The sequence below is a fragment of the Gopherus evgoodei genome, unplaced genomic scaffold (genome assembly GCF_007399415.2).
Source record: "Gopherus evgoodei ecotype Sinaloan lineage unplaced genomic scaffold, rGopEvg1_v1.p scaffold_50_arrow_ctg1, whole genome shotgun sequence".
Classification (NCBI taxonomy): Eukaryota; Metazoa; Chordata; order Testudines; family Testudinidae; genus Gopherus; species Gopherus evgoodei.
The window spans coordinates 409,021-415,856 of NW_022060071.1; the positions used below are offsets into that span (position 1 = coordinate 409,021).

The following is a 6,836-nucleotide window of genomic DNA, read 5'->3' on the forward strand; positions in this document are numbered from 1 at the left end:
TCAATCTACATAGAAATCTGACATTCAAAGAAGAGACCCCACGGAATATCAGTGACTACTTCCCAAATTGCATCAGGTCTATTTCGTGCTGGAAATTGAATCAGGAAATGCATTTTCAACAATTTTACTCTTTGACTTGACTGTAGATGCAGGAATTCAGAGCTGAGTTGCTCTGAGGGCACACAAGCAAGTCTCATTTTATGCGAGGGTTCCGTTCCATGGTTAGAGCGTAAAGCGAAAACCACGAATGGTGAAACACTCATTGAGTTGAATGGCGGGCGGAATCGCCCACACTGCAGATGCAGGTTTTATATTGTAATTTTTCTTTTGTTTCCATTTTTACCGACTGCACAAAGCTGAATTTGCGCATGTTAAATGCGCCTAAGATGCGACTTGCCTGTATTTCTGTTTCCTGACTGGCTGAAGGCTCCAGCCCTTCTGCCCTGAAGATACCCCTCAGATTTACAGGGCTATGTTCATTTCTTTCCCTTCTCTGGTTTCTGAGGGCCAAATGTCAGGATTCGTAGCCTCCTTTCTCATGGGGTGAAATCTCCCCATTCTCCCACCCTCAGACTGGGCCCTGGGCTACCGCACAATGTGGCTGTAGCACCGAGCAGTGTGCCTGCTCAGTAGGTCCGGCTGGGTTTGTGCCTGTGGTTGACGTGTGTGTGCTGAAGCACAGCTGGGTAAATGTTATGCCAAAACGTTCCATTGGAATACAGATATTACAAACAAACATTTCATGACACGTCTGCATATTGAAAGCCAGTGGCAGAGTTGTTGGAATTGCTACAGGAAGGAGCAGTGGTAACTCTTTGCAATGGGTTTGTGCTATTAACTCTCTGTTCAGTGAACAGCTGTATGGAACTCATCCCTGCTAACTGAGCAGAAGCCATTTGTAATACTTACATTCAGGGTCATGCACACAATTACTCTACAATAGCCGTGCAAGACTTTCCCAAAAGTCATGAGAAAACAGAACCGCTGGTCTGTGTTTCAGCAAAGAGGAGAACTGAGGTGCAGGAAAGAGCAGTGTGATAGATTTTTATGTAATTTACCTCCATCACCTGTTAAAAAAGCATGGCTGAAGTAACTAGCACACTCAGCTGGATATTAGTGCAAACCTAGTGTTTGCACTATTCACCCATTTGCCATGCCAACCCCTCCCTCATGCAGCTGAAGTAACTGTCCATGTTAGCTTGTAGCTTACCAGATAACTGCAATCCCTTGCATGGGGAGCAGATGCGGGTCCTGTGAGGAGGAAGGGGAACCTGTAGGATGATCTAACTCTCTGGATTCAGTCAACACAGGCTGGGCAAAGCACTTCAGCTTCTCTTGGAGGGATTCTTGGGGTCAGAGTGTATCACTGGGAGCATTTGGTAAGGGAAAGTTAATAGATCCCAGTTCTGATCGAATTTACACACGTAAATCTGGAGTGATGTCGTTATTGAATTCAGAACCAGACCCTGAAAATTTATCCCATGTGCTACAAAGAGGCAGTGGCATAATCTGAACTCACATCAGCAGAGAAAAAAAAATAAGGTACATAATGAGTCAATGAAACACGTTTATGAATAACTTAAATGCAGGACAGATAAACACAATGACCATTTTCACCATGCACTTGCCATATGTGTACACACGTCATAATACAATGGGCCACATTTTGAAGTTGAGGGCTAGAAAGGGTGTCTGTGTGACTGTTATTATTGCAAACTCACACAGTGCTCAAATAGGCTGTGAAACTCCGATCCACTAGATATAAATGGGGCCGAGGGATTAGCCGGATTCAAAGAGGGACTGGATTTACACCACAAAATATGTCTAACTAGTGGGTGCCTGGGGGAAATTTTCCCTTGGAGCAGTTAATCTCCTAGCTCCCTATTGCAGGGATTCCTCCATCTTCCCCTGACGCATGTGTAACTGGTTACTGGGCTAGAAGGACTGCAGGTCTGATCCAGTCTGGCAGAGCCTATCTTCCTATTGGCATATCCTATTGGGAGTGTAAATCCAAATCTATGTTTTTTCTGATCTTCCTTGAGCTTCTGGGAATCCTAGATTTGCACTCAGAGCAGAAAGATGTCCCGTTAAATATCATCTACTTTCCTCTTCTCTTTCCTTCCAAGAAGGAAGGTTCAAAACTTCTCGGACCTGCCCAGTACGGGATGTCAGCTGTCCATGACACCAAATTCACACCTGCAGTGTTCCTTGTCGCTGGGATACTTGGGCAGGAAGACATCCATCTCTGGGTCTCTATCTTCTTCTGCTTCATGTATGCTATTTCGATAGTAGGAAATTCAGTCATTCTGTTCGTTATAAAATCAGATCCAATCATCCATGAGCCCATGTACATTTTCCTTTCCATGTTGGCCATCACAGACCTTGGCTTATTGATAGCCACCATACCGACGATACTGGGCCTATTCTTGTTTAAACTCTAGAGAAATCAGCCTTGATGCTTGTTTTCCCCAGATGTTCTTCATCCACTCTCTGCAATTCATTGAATCCTCTGTGCTCTTGTTGATGGCATTTGACCGCTTCATCGCAATCTGTAACCCGCTGAAATATACCTCCATCTTAACCCTGCCGAGAATAGCCAAGATGGGACTGGTGTTTGTGCTAAGAGCAGTGGCAGTAATATTTCCACTCCTCTTTCTCCTGAAATGGTCCTAATTCTTTCGAGCCAATGTCCTCTCCCATTCCTACTGCCTGCACCAGGATGTCATGAAGCTGGTTTGTTCGGACATCACAGTCAACAACATCTATGGCTTGTTTATTACAGTCATAACGGTGGGGTTGGACTCACTGCTCATTTTCCTCTCTTATGTGATGATCCTCAAAGCAGTGCTGAGCATCACGTCACCAACAAAATGCCTTAGGGCCCTGAACACCTGTGTCTCCCACCTCTGCGCCATCCTGCTCTTCTACATGCCAGAGTTCAGCCTGACTGTCATACACAGATTCTGGAAGAGCTCTTCTCCCTTGCTTCAAATTATCCTGGGCTACATCTACCTGCTGGTTCCTCCTTTAATGAATCCAATTGTGTACAGCATGAAAAGCAACCATCTTCGTGCGAGGATAATCAGGGTGTTTGTCAAGTAAAGAGTCAGTTCATCATCTGGTTCCAGAGCTGGTGACACAGGTCATGACCACCTATTCCACCTTGGACCCTTATATACGAGGAAACAAGATCTACTGATCTCCACTCTGTCGAGAGAGGCTCATTCAGAGTCTAAGACCTGATGCTTAGGGGGGCCATCCCCACCCGCCTTTGAGGGAGAACAACACTCCAGGGAAAAGAGACCAAGCCAGGCAGCAGCATTTACAAAGTCAATCTGTTCGTAGAGAGCCAGGGGAATGGTGGGATGTTGGCCCCTAAAGAGTCATAGCTTCGAATCTGGAGTTAAACGTCAAACACCAAGGACAGTCTCTTATCATCAGTCTCTGTGTCCCAGGACAACAAGCCATTGTTCTCAGCCACTTTGGCCCATGCTTTCAAGCCCCGCTGGTTGCTAGGGAGATGGTGGAGTTAGTGGGCCCCTTCTGTTAATGGGCATGCCGGCAGGGTGGGATTCAGTAGTATGGAAACCGGAAATAGTATAAGGGACCTACCATCAATCAAACCCTAACCCCTCACCTTGGCTGCTGAAACCCTGCCCCTTGACACTGTAAGCCCTGACCACCCGTCACTGGAAGTCCCACCCATGGGGAATATTACTTCCGAGGTCAAGGAGGACACAGAGCCGGAAGCAAAGTTTGTCATGTGACCCCTCTAAGAACTCCTCCCACTGCCCTCTACCAATCAGGAGGGGTTTCTCCCCCGTAGGCCCACCCTGAGAGGAGATTTGTCCAATCAGGGGTGTTCCTGGGCATGGTGAGCCATCCGGAAGTGGTTCGTGTGACCCCTCCAAGAACTCCTCCACTGCCCTCTGCGAATCATGATGGGTTTCTGCCACACAGCACCGCCCTGAGAGCAGATTTGACCAATCAGTGGTGTTCTGGGGTGGGGTGACCTGCCCAGAAGAGGGTCGTGTCACCCCTCTAAGAACTCGTCCCAGCGCCCTCTGCCAATCAGAGTGCAGCACTATCACCCCATAAGTCCCAGCAATCGGGGCAGAAGAGGCCATCTTTTACCAAGAACACGTGCTTTAGAAATCGTGGAAACATGGACGCCTTCACCACCCTGGTGAGCACTTCGGACTTTGTGTGAGCCCCGAGGGCCTTTGGACTTGTGTGGAGAAAGCGCTACATGAGTGACAGTTCCCGCGAGGGCCCTTTGACTCAGCCGTTGGTGGATACGCCATAACCCGAAACCCAAACCCTCCTGAGGCACCTGATGAGCATGAAGGCCTCTCGTTGTTCGCCCCCCAGAGGTGGAAGATGAACGCAGCTCAAGGGAGTCACAAGAGATCAAGGTGAACAAAACAGATGTCGCTCAGGTAAATGAATGATTAAGAAGTGATGGTTGATGATGGGGTGCAATGAAATTAGGAACCAGGAGGTTGTGTAAATCTAAAAACAAACAGTGGAGTGCTTACGCTGTTTCTTTTGTGAAAATCTCTCAACAGCTCGACGATGCCTTTCTAGAGACCTTTGAGAACTGACATCAGTAGCCTTGTGGGAGCAGTGATGAGCTGTCAAAATTTAACAACAGGTTCCCTCCTCCTCACCCCCGAGGGGGTCGTGCCCTCTCAGGGGTCATACCTGATCCAACACGCCATGTTCTTGATGCCTCCCGGGACCCCTGCCTGTCCACCCCCTACCATCTCCCCCAACTGTCCCCTGCCACCCCATCCAAATCCTCCTCTCATTCCTGATCACCACCCGGGACCCCTGCCCCATCCAACCACACCTTCTCTCTGTTCCTGCCCCCCCCCACCCTATCCAACCCTTGCTATGTCCTGACTGCCCCCCGAACCCTTGCCCCCTTTCAATAGCCCTGTTCCCTGCCCTTTGACCTCCCTGACCCCTATCCACTCCCCGACAACCCACCAAACTCCCCTGCCCTCTTCCAACACCCCGTCCCTGCTCCCTGCCCCCTTACGGACCCTGCTGTTTGGAGCCATTTGGCTTCAGCAGGGTCCACTTGGCCGTGACCGGAATGGGCGCTGCGGTGGCCCGAGCCGAGCCGGAAAGAGCCGCTCGGCCGGGACCTGGACCAGACTGGTGCCGCGAGGTCAGGGCAGGAGCTGCTCAGCCGGTACTGGGACCGGTGCCACGGGGCTCGGGCTAGGCTGGACCGGGCTGAAGCTGCTCGGCCGGGACCGGGACCAGCACCGTGGGGCCCGAACTGGGCCGAGGAGTTGGGGCCCGTGCTGGGCCGGAGCAGCTCAGCTGTGACCGGCATCACGGGCCCAGGGTCCAAGCCGAGCCAGAGCTGTTCAGCTGTGACCGGCACCATCGCTGCGGGGCCTGAGCCGGGCCGGCTCGGAGCCTCTCGGCCGGAACCGGCACAAGTGCTGTGGGACCCGAGCCGGGCCGATGCCACTGAGGCCAGAGCTGGGGGTGCTTGGCCAGGACTGAGCATGGGCACTCAGCCAGGGCCAGGCCAGGGGCCTGGCCAGAGGGAGACACTCAGCCTGAGCCAGACTGGACCGTGCCATGCCTCTCTGGAGCCCTCCTCACAGCTGACCTGCCTGCTGCTTGTTTCAGGTTTCTCGTAAACATCTGATTCGCCGGAAGCAGGGGAGTGGGAGGAGAAGGAGGGCAGAGTGTTCAGGGGAGGGGAGAGCAGTGAGCTGGGGCCGGGGGCCAGGTGGATAGCTGTCCGAGCTTTAGTTAAATTTAAAAGCTGTTTTAGAACCAGTTGTCCTGGAACAACTGCTTCTAAAAGGGTTTCTAAATTTAATTCCTGCAAACTGGTGGGAACTGACTCCAGCTCACCACTACATAGGAGTAAATATATCATGCATCAGCTGTTTTTGCTCATATCTGAGACACAGATCTCAAGAGGAAAATCCAGAAAAGGACAAAATGGAAGAATGAACCAGCTCAGACTCCCTTATGGCAGGGGTCGTGGTGTCCATTTTGACAGGCGGCTGTAAAAGGTCGTGTTAAACCAGGCAATGAATAAAACTTATTTATTTAAATGTGTCAATATGAATGTGTCCCCCTTCATATTTGTGTTAGTAAAAGACGGTACCAGTAAGTCATTTCTACACAGGCAGCTCTGTTAAAGAAAATATATTACATCCCTGGGGAAGTTGGGAGCTTCGGCGGGGTGAACCTTCTTTTTCAGGTGGCCAGAAAGCATAGTAAAACTTTAAATAGAAGACAGGTAACAGTTTGGCTTTCAGAGAGGGACACTTACACTTTACACATTTCCACCCCACCATCAACTTCAGCCTGGACCATTCCACACAAGAGATCCACTTCCTAGACAATACAGCACTAATAAACGATGGCCACGTAAACACCACGCTATATCGGAAACCTACTGACCACTAGACTTACCTACATGCCTCCAGCTTTCATCCAGACCACACCACTCATCCCATTGTCTACAGCCAAGCTCTACTATACAGTCGCATTTGCTCCAACCCCTCAGATAGAGACAAACACCTACAAGATCTCTATCAAGCATTCTTACAACTACAATATCCACCTGCAGAAGTGAAGAAACAGATTGACAGCACCAGAAGAGTACCCAGAAGTCACCTACTACAGGACAGGCTGAGAAAAGAAAGTAACAGAACACCACTAGCCATCACCAACCAGCTCCCAACCAGTGGCGTATTATCGCCTAGGCCAATAAGGCCTAGGCTTAGGGTGGCAAATTTGCTCACGTCCCCTCCCAATCTCTGTCCCTTCTCCAAATCCCTGGCCCGCCTCCTCCC

General features: G+C 50.1%; 1 pseudogene; it reads left to right on the forward strand.

The window, feature by feature from the left end:
• Positions 1-2,165: 2,165 nt before the first annotated feature.
• LOC115643104 lies at positions 2,166-3,102 on the forward strand (annotated as a pseudogene).
• The last annotated feature ends 3,734 nt before the right edge of the window (positions 3,103-6,836 follow it).